Source organism: Pipistrellus kuhlii, unplaced genomic scaffold (genome assembly GCF_014108245.1).
Source record: "Pipistrellus kuhlii isolate mPipKuh1 unplaced genomic scaffold, mPipKuh1.p scaffold_m20_p_14, whole genome shotgun sequence".
Taxonomy (NCBI): Eukaryota; Metazoa; Chordata; class Mammalia; order Chiroptera; family Vespertilionidae; genus Pipistrellus; species Pipistrellus kuhlii.
This window is the reverse complement of record NW_023425449.1, coordinates 45,230,403-45,246,164: the sequence shown is the minus strand read 5'-3', so window position 1 is coordinate 45,246,164 and position 15,762 is coordinate 45,230,403. Positions and strand designations below refer to the sequence as shown.

At 45.3% G+C, this 15,762-nt stretch overlaps 1 protein-coding gene and 1 pseudogene across 2 annotated transcripts in view; both read right to left on the bottom strand.

Moving 5' to 3' along the window:
* Positions 1–15,762, bottom strand: part of RALYL (RALY RNA binding protein like) — a 519,639-nt gene that overhangs the window by 431,369 nt on the left and 72,508 nt on the right. The gene's annotated exons all lie outside the window — the stretch shown is intronic.
* The window catches only part of LOC118718591, an 87,588-nt pseudogene continuing 72,787 nt past the window's right edge, over positions 962–15,762 (bottom strand).

Below are 15,762 nucleotides of genomic sequence, written 5' to 3'. Positions count from 1 at the left end.
GCCTTACATTCTGATGCTATTACTGCACTTTTATCATCCACTCGTTCTTAATAAGATTGTGAACATTTTAAGGGCAGAATTCAGGACTTGAGCTTGATTTTCTCTGTCAAGGTGTCTTGATAAATTTGTCCAATTAAAACCTGGACACACAGCAATAACAAAGACACTGGTCTCCTACTGCTAATGCGTGGGGATCAAACCTCAGCGTTTAGGAACTCATCAACCTCACAGTCAGGACCAGGCCGCTGGGCAGACCTGGGCTGGTGCTCCTAACTCTGGGGAGAGGGAGACTTCCCATGGCTGCAGGCTAGAGGCCCCAGACTCTGCACCATGTGCCATGCAGGTTGGTCAGCTGAGAGGCTTCTTCTCCTGAAATTGCAGAGCGGCTTGGCCAGGCTTTGCCTGGCCTGTTCACACCATGATCTCTGGTCAGCTCGGCCTGGCTTGTTCACCCCATGATCACAGGGCAGCTTGGACTTGGGCAGGCCGCATCAGGAGCCACTTGTTCAGGTCCAAGCGCCTGATACTGCCTGCTTGGGTCCTCATCTCAGCTTGGATCCATCGCCTGTCCAGGTTCCCGACTGCAGCTTAAATCCTATTTGCAGCATAGGGCCTATGCCTGTGCCACTTTCATATGCAAATTTACCAACCATCTTTGCTGGGCTAATTTGCATATCACTCCTGATTGGCTGTAGGCATAGCAAAGGTACGGTCAATTAGCATTTTCTCTTTTATTACTGTAGGCTAGAGGCTTGGTGCACAGATGTGGGGGATCCACTCCAGGGAGTGGCTGGGCCGATGGGGTGAGAGATGCTATCTCACTCAATTGTGGGGCAGGCCAGTCTTCACCTGCCTGACCCCACCAGGGAGGGACTCAGCAGGGAGTCCGCCTCTCCATCCTCCATCCTTCCATCTGCAACACATGTCGCCCTTGCCAGGCCTCCCCCAAAGTGAGCTCAGCTCAACCCCTAAATGTAAAAGGGTACGGGATGGGGTCCTCTCCAGTGCCCCCTGATTCCCAGCGATAGGACCTGGTTGACAGACCTGATCTCAGGACGATGGCCACAGCTGCAGAAGACAGATCTGTTTCAATAAAAGCTGGGAATGCAGACTTTCCTATGAGCCCCTGTTCCAAAAGGTGGCAGTTTATTCACATTGTGGCAAAGACACCTTCAAGAGTAATGTAAGTGTAAAGTCAAGGCCAAACTGGGCCATTTCCTCATCCAATCTCTTCGAGGCTCATGGGCAGAACCAAGTCCCAGCTCTTTGAAGGACACTTAAGGGTTTTTTTTTTGGTTTTTTTTTTTTTTAAGCCTAATGGACAGTAGTCTGTCTCCATTCTTGTTCTTTGGGATTTTTTCATCATGGGATAAAAGGACACATACATTGAGGCAATCCTTTCTAGATTCAATATTCCAGTTGCACCCATGTGACTAAGACAGTGCCTCTCAGAGGGAGAGAGCTGACAGATGGGGAGCAGGGAATTCTGTAAACCAAAGTGATGACAGAGATGATAGGCCTTTCCTTCACGTGTCTGACACCCCTCCTCAGGGGGCCTGCAGGCCGGGCATCTGCTGGACCTTTACAACTGATGCCCTGACAGGCTACCCTGGGCTCTGCGAGGAGGCTCCAGCCATTCCTGGGACAGCTCCTGCACATGGCGCTCGTCACCGGGGCCACACCGGATGGCAGTGTAGATCCCTTCCACCTGCTGCAGCAGCGCCCTGTCTGCACGCCTGTCCTCGCCTGGGCTGACACCTGCTGCTTAGGCACCCCCGGTGTAGGCCAGGACCTCCGGGAGGGGCAGGGGAACTGGCCTCTACAGCTTCAGCACCGCTTCTGGGTGATCCGAAAGCCGTACCAGCCTCACAGCACAGCAGAACCGCTCTGTCCCTTTCGAGGGTGACCTCCTGGCAGTCTTTGTTCCTCGGGGTGCAGGAGGTGAGCCCTCACATCCTTGTCGATCAGCTCCTTGGCCACGTGCCTGAAGATGCACCGTCGGAGCTGGCACCCTCATGGAGCCTCACCTCCTCCTCAGTCATATTTCCAAACAATGTCCATGGCGGCGTCCTTCAAGGTGAGGTCACTTTGCTCCACCTGAAGGTAACCACAGTCAGCACCCCAGGAACAATGCAAAGCTGTGGGAACATTTTCTTGAAGGGCCTCCAGTGTCTTGTCATAAAATAGGTCCACAATGACCTGAAAGATCTTGTCTGGGGACAGGTTCTGCCCTCTGGTGAAGTAATCCTTCACCAGGGAGCCCTGGATCTGCTGGGGAGACATGGCCATGCAGAGCGGGGGTGATGGGGTGACCTATCTGCATATCAGACCCAGCCAGGCCAGGCAGAGGTCAGCATGGGTAGCCAGGGCTCTTCCTCATGGTGCTGGCAGCCCCAACGCACAGATTCCTTCTTACTCTCCAGGATGCTGAAGTCCGCAGCTGTTTTCATTTCCAAAACAGTGTGCCACAAGCCTAGAGCCTTCTGGATGCATCAGACACTGAGGCTGAATTTAGCAGCAAAATAAGGCAGAGACGGAGTACACATAGACACTGCCAGCACCTTGTGCTGTAAGGTATCACATTTCTTATTAAGGTTCAGAATTGGAAGAAGTCCTTGGTGTTCTGTTGAGAAACATGGACTCCTTCTTCTGCAGTCACACAACTGCCAGACAGTCCCTCAGAAATACCTTGGCATTGGCCAACTTAAGGAATTCTCCCTTCTCTCCGACTCCTGAGCCAGACTCCAGACATTGACTGCAGTATTCTATTGGTCATCGTTTTTATTTGTTTGGTTTTTGTTTGTTTGTTTGTTTTGTTTTACTACATTCCCTCTGTGTGCAGTGATCACACTTCATCTGGAGCAGGGCGGGTGGGGGATGGTTTGAGTGACCTGGAGGAAGCACCAGGGAGAGCAGTCAGTCACTGCTGGTGGTCCTGGTGCTGCTGGTGGTATCCTATCTTCCTTGTGGAGCCTCTAGGATGGGGAGTGGCTGCAGTGCCTGAGGCCAAGCTCCAGGAGGCTGGCAGTGCTGTCAGGATCATGCTGGCAGGTCCATTGGTGCCTGGCCTGTCCTCTGGAAATTGTACCTGCAGGACTAATAAGGAAGCCAGTCCCCAGTTCTGCCCTGCCTCCACCACTGATTGATTGGAGTCTGAGGGCCAGGAAGGGGACCAAGAGGCCTGCCTTTTAGCTGCTCACCAGTTCCCTCCATGCCACTCACTCCATTTCCCTGTTAGCCATCCCCTGATCAATGGGAGCCTGCAGACTGGGGGAGGGACCAAGTGGTCTGCCTTCCACCTGCTCACCAGTCGCTGCTGCCACAGATTCACTGGAGCCTGAGGAACCCACTTCCCCTGTTAGCCGTCCCCTGATCAATGGAGCCTGGCTGGGGGATGGATTGGTCATCCATTCAGTTGTTATGACCCTGGCTCTTTATATATATAGACTAGTGGCCCGGTGCACTGGTTTGTGCACACTGAAAGGGAATTAATTAGAAGAAATATTTCAATGTCACTTTCGCCCTTTCTTTATAATAGAAGTGTCAACCAAATTCATGATCAACAATGACAGATTGCAATACACCAGTGCGGTTGGTGCCAGCAAGAACTTTATAGGTATCAAACATGCAAGTCAGCTATACACACACACACACACACACACACACACACACTGAGTAGCCAGATGATTATGATCTCTGAACACATAATTATCTGGCCACTCAGTGTATATTTGATATAATAAAAGGTTAATATGCAATTGTCCCCTTGATCTGGAGATCAACCAGCAGGCAGGTTGGCCAACCACCCATGTCCCCTCCCCTTGGCCTGGCTGGCGGGACTCCACCTATGCACAAATTCATGCACCTGGCCTCATACACACACACACACACACACACACACACACACAACACACACACACACCCCGAGTGGCCAGATTATTATGCCTTCAGAAATCATAAGCCACTCAGTGCATAAACATGTTTTCACATATAATAATTTTTCTAAAATTTTCTGGTTTCTTACATTTTCTTTTATATATATATATATATATATATATATATATATATGTATATATATATATATATATATATATATATATATATATATATATATTAAAGGCCAGTTACAGGAAGATTCCTGCAATAGGGCTTCCTGCTGCTGTCGCTGCCCGCCTGCTTCCCTCCTTTCTACTCTTTCTTGCTCGCTTGCTTCTCCACAGCTTTGCTCCCTTGCTTTGCTCCCTTCTGCAGCACTTGGCTTCTTTCTACACTGTCTTCAGTCTTTGCTCTGGCCTTGATATGGAAATTAATTGCCATCTTGGTTGGGTTAATTTGCATACTCGCCCTGATTGGGTGGAGGGCATGGCTTGTGGGCATAGCAAAGGTACGATCAATTTGTATGTCTCTCTTTTATTATATAGGATAGAGAGAGAAATATATATAACATCATATATAATAAAAGGGTAATATGTAAATCAACTGAATATTCGCTATGACATGCACTGAACACCAGGGGACAGACACTCAATGCAGGAGCTGCCCCCAGCCTGCAGGCCCTGATCACTCTGGGCCTGCCAGTCCACCTCTCAATCCCTCCCCTCTGCTGGCCAGCTCTGATTGCCAGAGGGCAAATGGGAAACCAGGAGTGGGTGGTGGTGAACTCAGGTGGCACCAGGCCTACAAAGGGCGACCAGCAGAAGGGATTGGAGCCAGCGAGCAGGCGGGATGGTCAACCTCTTGGTCCCACTCCCTGGCTGGCAGGCTTTGATCACTTAATGGCAAATGGGGAACTAGGGAAGGATAGCAGTGGAGGGTGGGGCCAGCTTCTGGCAGCCAGGGAAGATGGCCCTGATCACAGGCCAGGCCTAGAGACTGTATTCATGCATTAATTTTGTGCACTGGGCCTCCAGTATACTAAATAATATATATATAATGTTACTTAGCATATGATGTTTCTCTAGCTACCTATCCTATATAATAAAAACCTAATATGCAATTGACTGTCCAAGAGAATGACCGGTGGAACCACCAGATGTTATGATGCACAGTGACCACCAGGTGGCAGATGTTTAATGCAGGAGCTGTCCCCAGCCTGCAGACCCCAGTGGGCCCTTTTGTCCCTGATCACCCCATCAGTTGCCCACAGATTGGCATTGATTGCCGGCCGAGCCTAGGGACCCATGCACAATTTTCATACACCTGGTGTATGAATGCTCATGTTGGAATGTTGAGGATTTAAAGTATTGCCTATACTTCCAAGTTTACTTTTTCCAGGTAGACATAGGATTGTTCCAACATCATTTATGGCATAATCCATTAGACTGAAATGTCACTGTTATTTTATACTGAATTTTTGTATGCATTTGCTCTATTTCTGTTTATTTTTCTTGCAATGGTTGTTATTTGGTTGTTGGATTTTTGATGGTGTTACATCAGTCTATGTGTATGTACAGTATTCCATTCCGTTAATGACTGAAGCTTCATAATCAATCTCAGGATCTAGGAAGGCTAGCATCCCTCATTACCCTTCACTCTCAGGTTTTCCTTTCAGTTACTCATTGTTTCTGTTACTCCCAAATAATGCCACGAGTTACCACAGCCATCCCCATGGAGTTTTACTGGGTACATGTCAATTTCAGAGATGAATTTACAGATAGAAAAGATCAAGTTTCCAGGTGGAAACTTGATCTTCCAAGTGCACAGAGTAACCTTCAAACAGGTCCTTCACATTTCTGTACATGTATTTACAATAGTTGCGCTTTGCTAGTAGAGTAAAAAGGAGTGTTTTCTATCTTTCTATGCTTCAGCAACTGTTTATTTTTTATTTTATTTTTAAAATATATTTTTATTAATTTTCTTTTACAGAGAGGAAGGGAGAGGGATAGAGTTAGAAACATCGATGAGAGTAACATCAATCACCTGCCTCCTGCACACTCCCTTCTGGGTATGTGCCCTCAACCAAGGTACATGCCCTTGACCGGAATCGATCCTGGGACCCTTTAATCCTCAGACTGACGCTCTATCCCCTGAGCCAAATGGGCCAGGGCAAGCAATTGCTTATTAATAAAAAAGTTATTTGTTTGCTCAGTTGATTATTGTTTATAACAGCTTTTCTGTGTGTTTTCTTAATATATTTTCAATAATTGATAATTTGCAGAGATGATAATTGTGTACCTATAAAATATTATATATATATATACATATATATATACACACACATACACACACAAGTAAAATAAGTAGCATGTTTTATATGTAAATATGTAAGTGTACATAAATAACATATGTATTATCATATTGTTATTTATTTAGGTTCATATTATTTATTTATTTATGCATTTTTGGCCAAAGTACATTCTTCTATTAGCTTAGCCAATTTTTTTCTTTCAAAAAACTAGCTCTGAGAGTTCTTTTAAGAAACGTTAATGTTTTTCTTTTCTCAATACATTACTTCCCAATTTCTTCTGCTTAATGTTTCCTGCTTTTCATTCCATTTTTCATATATTAGATGCTTAAATTATTATCTCATTTATTTCCTTCTTGTATATTAACATACATGTTAATGATTCTGAATGATTCTGTGTTTCCTACATCAATTACCACAATTTAGATGGTAAGTATATCCATTTTATTAAGGTGCTAGAATGCCTACAATATTTTATTTTAGGCTTACTTTTTTAAATGGATTTTTTACAGGCCATCTTTTAATATTTTACTATCAAAGTGATAGAAGTCTCACTTTGTAATATCGATTTCATCCTTCCCATGCTATTAGAGAATGCTTTCTGCTTTCCTTGGACTGCTGAGACTGATTTTCTTTAACACGTATGTTATCAAGCCCTATTAGTTTTCCACTGATACTAAAACAAAGGTATATTTGATCTCTTTAGGTTACAGCAGTATAGAAATATTAATTTCATGTGTCTATCTATGTAATTATACTATTTATATATTCTTTATTTTTGTTTAATTTGTCAGGTAAATTAAAGTTTTTTACTAATACTATGATTTTTTATTTTATTTTATTCCATCTCTATATAAACTATATACTTTGACATTATAATTGTATGTCAATTAGTAGGTATTGGCATTAATTCAACATTTGGTGATAGAACAGTCACAAGCCTTGATATCTGTTACTGACATTTGTTTTGTCTATTTTTGCCCATGTCTTCATTTCATGCTCATTTCAATCTTTGAGAATCACCTTATTATGGAAGTACTTGTTCAAAGTTCAACACTGGGCTTTGATTTGTGATCAAATATAACTTGTTTCCTTTTAATAGTTACACAACCCACTTTTATTTATTTATATCACAGATGTTTTTCTTGATTTCAACAGTTCACTTTAATACATTCTGTCAGTTTTAAGATGCACCTTTTTTCATGTTTTCACATCTCTCAAATTGGGATGCATTATTAAAATCCATGCAGTAATACAGTTATAAGCTTCTTGCAATGGCTTTTGGCTAGAGGTGGCTACCACTGCAGTGCCTGCCACATGAGACTCTGAACAGCCAGTGTTTCTGTGGGATTCTAGGGAGGGGGGGTGGGCACGACTGGGTATCAAAGGCAGCAAACCACTGAGGACCATATGCCCACTGTCTGAAACCTCCTATGGACCACTTTACAAAGAGACCCAGAACCTACCAGCATCCAACAAACAAATGGCGTGAACAACCTGGTGGAAGAGAAACTCCTAAAGATTTTTGATTCTTAAGATCTATAATAATAAAAGCACAGTATACAAATCAACTGAATGACGAAAGAGCAGAACCACCATCTGGACAACCACGCTATGACACACCAGGCCAGCCAAGGCGGGTGCAATGAGATTGGTAGGGTGGTCCTGCCATCACCTCACCATGGCCCCGCTTCCCTCTGCATGGCGATGCATCATGGAGCTCTGGCCAGCTGCCTCCCTCTGCCTCGTGATTAATCACCCCAAAGGGGGAGACCCAGGCTACCAGGGGTCAGAGCTGCAGCAGGTGTGTGTGGCCAGCTGGTGATGGCCCCACAGAGGGGGAGGCCCAGGCCAGCCAAGGACCACACCCCATGCCTCTAGACTGCAGAGAGAGGCAACAGCTGGCAGAGGAGGGGCTGCAGCACCACACAGATGGCAAGCAGTGACAGTGGCAGGGGCAGAGCCAGCTGCCAGCAGCTGGGGGAAGGAAAGCCCCATTAGGCCCTGATCATTGGCCAGGCCTAGAGATCCTACCCGAGGCTCCCAATTGTGAGAGGGCGTAGGGTGGGCTTAGCCCCCCCCCCCCCCCCCAAATCCACGAATTTGGTGCCCCGGGCTTGTCCCGTAGTAATAGTGAGTCTCACCTTTCCACATATTCCAGGAGTTCTTGCTGCTCTGTGTGTGGTCACTGCTCAGAGATGCATACATTTTAACATTTTTGGCAAGATGGTCACAATTTTTGCCTGCTATGCTATGCAGCCATGTTTCTCTTTAGTAGTGTTTTTTTTTTCTTCCTGTTTTCTACCTTTTATGTTTATTTCCTTATATAAATATGTTTTTCTTATAGAATCTTTGCATAGACCTTTTGTTGTTTCATATTTTAGTTTCTGCATTTTTTCTTGCTGATCTATGTGCATGTGGTTTGTGTTTAGGAGAGAACAGAGTTAGAGTCCAAGTGAGATTTTTTTCTCCCCCACAGTTTTGGGTTAAGTTTCACTTAGCCTTTAGTTCTTAACAGCTAATGGAGGTGGAAACTGATTTTATTTTCATGATCCAGAGATTCCTTATTTCTGCTGTGGAAATAGGTTTCTTCCTTCAATATGGCTTAGTGCAGCCTCCTGATTGCTCTCATCCTGCTTGTGGGAGACAGACTAGATTCAGGAAGTGCCTGGCTCAAGCCAATGCCCACCTGAGGTGCAGATCCAGGCTTGCCTCTCAGAAGGGGCGCACAGCTTCCCAGGTGACCCTGAGGGTACGGAGACCTGTGGGGGTGGGGGGTGGCTGTGCTCACTCACCTGTTCCTCTGTGCTGGGCTGCCTCTAACTCACCTTCACTGACTTACTGGTAATTAGAACTTTGTTTCCCAGTCTCCTTCTGGCCTTGAGTACTTTTCAGGATGAGAAAGAGGAATGTTTGTTCTGACTGTCATTTTTAATTAATCCTGCTTTAACCAATGAAGGAATTTAATTTAAAAATGTATGATCATGCATATTTTTAAAGCTGTGTTTGGGAGAGCGAAAAGCGTAAATTAGAACTGAGAAGGGAAGGGGGACGTTCGGGCCACTCTTTAGTTCCTCTGATGAAGCCGAGCTCACAGGGTGCATGCTGATACCGAGGCCAGGGAACCCAGGAGACAAGTCTCCGGCTTCTCTCCAGCTGCCGCGCAGGGGGCCTGGGATGGGTCTGTCTATCACGCTGCAGACCAGGGTGAGTGCACCCATCCGCTGAGTCAAAGGGAAGGAGAAAGACCAGTGGGCTCTCCAAGAAAGGCACAGGGTGTTCCCGAGGGAGTGTCTGCCCCCGGTTTTCCGAAGGTCACTGTCCCTCCTCTGCACTGAATGGGAACCAGCAGGGCAGCGGGTGGTGCTGACTGAGCCCCAGGCACCGTGGCCTCAGGCTCCAGGTGCTGCCTCAGAAGCTTAGACCAGTCTGCCTCCTCCCTCCAGGTCCCAGACCCAGGATCCTCAGGCCCACTGGGCTGAGCACCACCTGAGATGCTGTCCCTGGGAATGTGGTCCTTCCTCCCGAGTCGCTCTGAACTGAGACAAGGGGACACGTGTTAGTCCCACTGCTTCAGTGGCTCATGTCCTCCCCTGAATGGAGGTCTAACCTGCTTCCTGAGCCTCAAATTGGGTTCCGCGGCCCCCAGAGGGCACCACAGTGTCTCCACTCCAGCACAAAGCATGCATGGCCCTTGTTAGAGGACCATCGGAAAGCTCCAAGCCGAACCGGTCACCAGGCCTCCCCCAAACCAGCTTCAGAAACAATACTCTTCCTTTTGTGACCATTTATTACTGTCCCCCAAACTCATCACAATCATACTATTTGCTTGAGAAATCCAAAGTGGGCACAATCATAGGTATCTAAGACGCATTGTGCCATGGCCCGGAGATTTTTGCCACTGAGAAAGGTCTAGTATCTGAAAATCTCCACCTTAAGATGCTGGAGGAGGGGCTCCCGCCTCTGTTTTCTTTCCCTTCTGATGGTGGGATGCTTCCTTCCTGTCACATGACATGTTCCTTCACCCTCAGTGTCCAATTCAGATTACCCTGGCGCTGAACTCGGCAAGGAGCCTAGTCACTGCCTGGGATGGGTGACCTGCCTGATGACATTTTATTACGCGCCCGAGGGCTCCTGACCACTCAGGAGGAAGAGTGGAAACCAGGTTACATGTCATAAACACTTTCAAATAAACTACCTGACATTGACATGTGGTGAATGCAATGTCTGCTCCCACATAAACAATAGCCAACTGATGCAATTCAAGGAAGTTGGAAAACATTTTTTTTTCTTTTCATTTGCTTGTTTGTCATGTGACTCCTGTTCCTTTTATTTATTTCACATAAATCTATGCAATTTTTTTTCTAATAGCCTCATCCATATTCCACTAAGTTAACTATGTACCTCTCAATTCTCCCTAGTCCTGAACACATTGTTTTATGGAAATGAGCACTGGTTACTGACTGAACATCAGCTGAGGGACAAGATGAACTTGGGAAGGCAGGGCTGGCAGGAGCTGGAGGTCCATGAGAACTTAGTACTCCCTGAGGAAAATTTTAAATGAAAGCAGTTTGCTCTCTGATTCAACTTTTACATGAGCAGGTATTATATGCTTAATAAATATTGGTTAATAGGCTTGGATGAAAAAATGAATAAATGAGTATCATTTTTAAAACTCAATATTTCATAGAATTCCCAGGCTTTAAGCTCAAAACAGAAAAGCCAAAGCTATGTTCTGTTTTTTTGTTTGTCTTTTTTTTCATTTTAATGCATCAATGTTAGGTGCAAATAATTGTCACAAGTCAGTTCTGTAACATCTGTTTCTCCAAGGTCATCTATAATAATATGCATAATATGCTAATTAGACCAGACAGCCGGATGTCCTTCTGGGTGACCTCCGAATGAAGCCTGTGCTGTGAGGGCTGAGGCAAGCTGCTGTGGCTGTGAGGGCTGAACCCCTGGCATGAATTTTGTGCATTGGGCCTCTAGTATGAAAATAATTTTACTCACAAGTCCAAGACCAGGAATTGCTTAATGAGCTCAAGCCAGCACCTCGATTCCCTGGAGTAAATGTTATCTCAATGTTCTTGCTGCGAACCTCAGGTTAACTGACCCCCCACCATCACAGTCTGCGGTGATGATAGCACAGTCCTCCTATGCTGATTTATGCAATAAACTAACTTCCAGAGAACCAGAGCAGCAGCCATCCAATAGCATGCACAATTGTGCTAAAGAAGTAATATAACCCCATGCCTTTCAGAACAGAGAGGGAAGTAGAAAGCAGAAGTCACTCCTTTTAAAAAATATAAAATACTTGAGAATTTTTATTTCACAAAGATCTCAAAGTCCTCCTGACTTTGACATGATTTCAGAGAAACAAAGATCTCATTCACAAAAGTTGTGAGGAACTTGCCTTTTGAAAATAAAATATACATATAAAAATTTCAATGCTAATCATGCTCCTTCAGAATTTAAAAAAATATATAGACTTTATTAAATAAAAGATGGTAACAGATGATAAAGAATTACTATGTAAAGGATCTCCTTAATGTCACATTATGTAAGTAAAACGTTGAACAAAAAAAATAGATTTAGGTTAAAAAATATAAATTTAAAACATGAAAAAAATATGCTGACTCTTATTTAGAGAGAGGGGAAAGAAGAGGGAGAGAGAGAAACACTGAGGTGAGAATGGAACATTGGTCAGCTGCCTCCTGCATGCCCTCTACTTATTGAACCAGCAACCTTTCAGTGCATAAATTGACATCCAAACAACTGAGTTACACCAGTGAGAGCAAGACATGCTGACTTTTATACTTTATCAATGTATTTATAATAAAAAAGAGAAAGTGTCACAACTGTATATATACAGGCCATAGAAATGTATATTTATGCCTATTAATTTATGACTTGGATAAAAATTGAAATATCCAAAGTAATCATAGATGTACACATGTGATACCCTTCTCCATCCAATGGGAAAACAAAACAAAACAAAACAAACAAACAAAAAAAACAACAAAAAAATACATTGTTATTCTGAAGAAGAAGAAAATACTAAATTGTAACTATTTTACTTTTGATTGATTATTGCATTCTACCCATAGTTTTTAGGAGCTCTGAGATTGCTAAGCTTCTATTTCAGGGTCACATCACTCAGTTTTCTCTTAAATTTCTCAGCGAGGTTTAATAAAAGACTCCTAAATACCTACATCTCTTTCTGATTAGCTATCTTGGAAAACTAATTAAGTAATCAATAAACAGAACGAGTATAAGTCAATAGGACCTCTGATAAGCTTGAATGATCTTCAACCTACAACAGCACCGGAGCCCACAATTACGGGGGAAGCTATATCTTAGTTCATTAACACACTCATGAGGCTATTGAATGTTATCTGGCAATGCTTCTCAACTGTTTATAAGGCAGCTCTTTGTTACTAAATTGGAACTTGCCCAGTTTATTTATTTTTTGTTAGTTCTCACCAGAGGATGTTTTTTCCCCATTGCTTTTTTAGAGATAGTGGAAGAGAGGGAGGGGAGACTGGAAGAGAAAGATGGGGAGGTGGGTAATTGGTTGGTTGCCTCCAGCCTGCACCCCAAACAGGGGTGGGAAGCAAACCAAAACCCAGGCACCTTGGCAAAGCTCTGACTACTGAACAATACTGGCCAGGGCTCACATAGTTTATTTTTAAGCAAGGAAAGTAAGAGACTACCCATTTTATTATTCAACTTAGTGTAATCTGATTAACAACTATATATTGTGTCTAAAATTCATTTATCCTTTCATTAAGCTAACATGTACTTTGTTTGTTAAACATGCCTGACTCTGTGCTATTACAGAGATGGAAACGTCAGACATCATTGGATCAACTGTCACTCAGGTGGCAGTTCCATGGAAGAGATGATGGGTATGGAGAATGATTTAACTTATTATTATAAGTGAGCATGTGTCCTGAATGTCCCCTGACCTCAACAGAATGCTGGTAAAGATGAAATCACGTAGTATCAATGTTCCATTTCTCTGCTTAATGGATTCCCACCTGCATGATCTCAGGACACAGGAATGTCCACCTCCAAGTGTCCTGACTTATTTCTGAGGCCCTGCAAGTGCCCATGTGACTTCTCGACCCTCATTTGTTAGCACTCGCTCCAGCATCCCACAAATGTGAAGGGCCTCAAAGACAGGGGGTGGGGCTCCCTCTGAGGTCCCTCATGTCCCTGCCCTCCTGTCTGTGCCCCATGTTCCCAGTGCTCACCCCTCAAGCACCCTCCAGGCAGGCTGACTTCTAGTCACAGCGCTAGCTCCTGACTCTCCTTTGCACAGTAATGATGACAACACTGCCATTAGCTGATTCTCCTTCCCTCTCTTCTATCTCCCCCATCTGTTTCTTAATTACCCCCCCTTGGGGCCCCACTGCCACTTCCCATCACCTTGCACCTTCTAAAATGCCCCACAGACCTTATCTAATAAAAGGGTGATATGCAAATTAACCGTCACTCCATCACAAAGATGATGGCGCCCATAGACACAAGATGGCAGTGCCCAGTCCTCTCAGCCCCACTGGAGTCCCCTAGGCCTCAGGGGGGTAGGAGGGGCAGCCTCTGAGAGCCAGCAGTATGAGAGGCCTGGCAGAATGCTTGCTTCGTTGCTGCGCCCTGCTCATGCTGGCCCCCCAGAACCAGAGTGAACTAGGACAGGGACAGGGCGGCTGGCCTGCAGCCTCTGTGGCCCAGTGCAGGCCTGGAGAGGAGATGGAAGGCCCGCCTCCTGCATAAGCAGCACTGGTCCCTCCTGGCTCCTGTGGAAGCAGCACAGCTTTGTTCCCACAGGCTCCCTCAGAAGTGGCAGGTGGCCCCCTGAGTGCAATATCATGTGATGGGCTACTAGTATCTTTATAAACATTCAAACTGCTCACCTCATTTCTCTTCCTACAAGAACCCCAGAGCGGCTTTCCACTGGCCAGTGGGGCAGCCCCGGCTCCAGCTTCTACTGTAATACAGACACTCTGGGGTGTGTTATGAGGAAGGTTATGGGACCGACTGGTCTCCAGAGAAAGGTGATGATGGGCCAGGCAGAGCAGAGATGCTCCTCAGTGTGTGAGCTACTCCAGAGACATAGAAGGAAAGCACCCTCCACACCACAACCAGGGAGTTATGGGGAAGAAATGACACTTTCTCAACCTCTCATATCTTTAATTACACTACCCTAAATAAATACAGTTTTGCCATTTTCTAATTTCCTTATACATTTACAATGGAGAGTAGGAGAGTTGGTTGTGCAGTCTCAGCTGGCATGTGTTTTCATGGTCTCGGACGTGGAAAGAAAGAAACAACTGCACCCTCTCAACCAGAGTCCACAGCGCTCCCATCAGTCTTCTGACTTCCTCCTCGCCCAGAGACCACCAGAAGCTGCGCATTTACACTCCCCCACCTCACCTCACTGCCCCCTGCTCCAGAAAGGCCACCGAGCCAACCGCTCTAAGGTTCTCACACAGCAAACCCAGTAAGGACCAGCGGGAGACACTGGGTCCTCAGTCCTGCAGCTACGTGCAGCTCCCCGACCGCAGCCTCGTTACACGGTTGACGGATTGATCTGTTTTTAATGCAAGAGGAACTACAAATTACTTCAGATTCGGGAAGAACCAGGCGAGCTTGCAGCACTTTTAACTTCCCTCCATGTTTATTGAGTGGTTACCTCCCATCAAGTAAATGAGAGAGGAGGGTCTGCTGCCCAGGGGGATGTGGGAAAGGGACACTTTGTGTGACTAACATGCCACAATTGTGCATGTGGCTCAGGAGACCAGACCGAGGGGATAATTAACATAGGAGCCTGGAGCCTTTTCCCAGGAAGGCTCGGGTGAGCAGTTACTGTCTGGGCGCTCTCTGGGCCCAGCGAAGCGTCTCCTGGGATGTGCGGGACTGGAAGGCTGTTCACGGACCCCCGGCAGCTTTAGAATCTCCTGGCTTGAGCTCTGCAATCTGAGTTTGTCATCGGGGGAATTTCCATGCCTTGAATAGTCACTACCTCTGTTGGAAACAGATGCTAAATTATGGCTGGGAGAACATGGGACCTTCAAGCCACTCGAAAGACCGATACCCTCACATGAAGTGGAAGCTAGGAAAAGCAAGCACTCCCGAACATGTGAGCGTCAGTCAGACCCTGCCACTTAGACAAGACACTGTCTTCTACCTCTATTTTTCATGCTTTGGTTCAATACCCAGTTATCTAATCAAATCTACTCTTATCTCCTTCGGAATTGTTACAATAATACTCAATTGTCCACTTATTATCTTTAACCATTCTTAAGTGCCAGTGACATTTTCTAAGTATCTATTTTTGAAAAAGGTAAAAAAATAAGTTAAAAAGTAAAATATGAACAAGAGGAGCAGTCTTATGTGCAACAGAATTTTCAGTGTCTAATGTTTGACTGAATCCAAGACATACCGATTCCCCTTTGAAGTGAGCATGAAGGAAGTAGCTTCCAACTAGACTTTCTCTCGCTACAGATGCTTCGACTCATGACAAAGGAATTCAGAGTGAACTGAAGTTGGGAATTTGTCAGAAAAAGCCAAACACT